Below are 2,117 nucleotides of genomic sequence, written 5' to 3' on the forward strand. Positions count from 1 at the left end.
GCAAACGCTATTTCCTTGCAAGGAAGTGTCGCATTTTCATTCATTTGAATCGTAGACGAGGAATGCATAACACTTCGCAATGAATATTATATCTTATCATGAAACATAGATATAAGATGCAATATCTCGTTTTAAGAAGCATTCGAACTCTATTGCTACGATACGTAGACATCTGCAAACGCTATTTCCTTGCAAGGAAGTGTCGCATTTACATTCATTTGAAGTGTAGACGAGGAATACACAACAGTTCGCATATCATATAATATCTTACCATGAAACATAGAAATGAGATGCGATATCGCGTTTTAAGAATCATAAGAACTCTATTGCTACGATACGTAGACATCTGCAAACGCTATTTCCTTGCAAGGAAGTGTCGCATTTACATTCATTTGATGTGTAGACGAGGAATACATAATACTTCGCAAATCATATTAAATCTTACCATGAAACATAGAAATGAGATGCGATATCGCGTTTTAAGAATCATAAGAACACTATTTCTACGATACGTAGACATCTGCAAACGCTATTTCCTTGCAAGGAAGTGTCGCATTTACATTCATTTGAAGTGTAGACGAGGAATACATAACACTTCGCAAATCATATTATATCTTACCATGAAGCATAGAAATGAGATGCGATATCGCGTTTTAAGAAGCATCAGAAATCCAATGCTACGATACGTAGACATCTGCAAACGCTATTTCCTTGCAAGAAAGTGTCGCATTTACATTCATTTGAAGTGTAGACGACGGATACATAACACTTCGCATATCATATTATACCTTACCATGAAACATAGAAATGAGACGCGATATCGCGTTTTAAGAATCATAAGAACTCTATTGCTACGATACGTAGACATCTGCAAACGCTATTTCCTTGCAAGGAAGTGTCGCATTTACATTCATTTGATGTGTAGACGAGGAATACATAACACTTCGCAAATCATATTCTATCTTACCATGAAACATAGAAATGAGATGTGATATCGCGTTTTAAGAAGCATTAGAACTCTATTGCTACGATACGTAGACATCTGCAAACGCTATTTCCTTGCAAGGAAGTGTCGCATTTACATTCATTTGAAGTGTAGACGAGGAATACATAACACTTCGCAAATCATATTATATCTTACCATGAAACATAGAAATGAGATGCGATATCGCGTTTTAAGAAGCATCAGAAATCCAATGCTACGATACGCAGACATCTGCAAACGCTATTTCCTTGCAAGAAAGTGTCGCATTTACATTCATTTGAAGTGTAGACGACGGATACATAACACTTCGCATATCATATTATACCTTACCATGAAACATAGAAATGAGACGCGATATCGCGTTTTAAGAATCATAAGAACTCTATTGCTACGATACGTAGACATCTGCAAACGCTATTTCCTTGCAAGGAAGTGTCGCATTTACATTCATTTGATGTGTAGACGAGGAATACATAACACTTCGCAAATCATATTCTATCTTACCATGAAACATAGAAATGAGATGTGATATCGCGTTTTAAGAAGCATTAGAACTCTATTGCTACGATACGTAGACATCTGCAAACGCTATTTCCTTGCAAGGAAGTGTCGCATTTTCATTCATTTGAATCGTAGACGAGGAATGCATAACACTTCGCAATGAATATTATATCTTATCATGAAACATAGATATAAGATGCAATATCTCGTTTTAAGAAGCATTCGAACTCTATTGCTACGATACGTAGACATCTGCAAACGCTATTTCCTTGCAAGGAAGTGTCGCATTTACATTCATTTGAAGTGTAGACGAGGAAAACACAACAGTTCGCAATCATATAATATCTTACCATGAAACATAGAAATGAGATGCGATATCGCGTTTTAAGAATCATAAGAACACTATTGCTACGATACGTAGACATCTGCAAACGCCATTTCCTTGCAAGGAAGTGTCGCATTTACATTCATTTGAAGTGTAGACGAGGAATACATAACACTCCGCAAATCATATTATACCTTACCATCAAACATAGAAATGAGATGCGATATCGCGTTTTAAGAATCATAAGAACTCTATTGCAACGATACGTAGACATCTGCAAACGCTATTTCCTTGCAAAGATGTGTC

This window comes from Xylocopa sonorina, unplaced genomic scaffold (assembly GCF_050948175.1).
Source record: "Xylocopa sonorina isolate GNS202 unplaced genomic scaffold, iyXylSono1_principal scaffold0051, whole genome shotgun sequence".
Taxonomy (NCBI): Eukaryota; Metazoa; Arthropoda; class Insecta; order Hymenoptera; family Apidae; genus Xylocopa; species Xylocopa sonorina.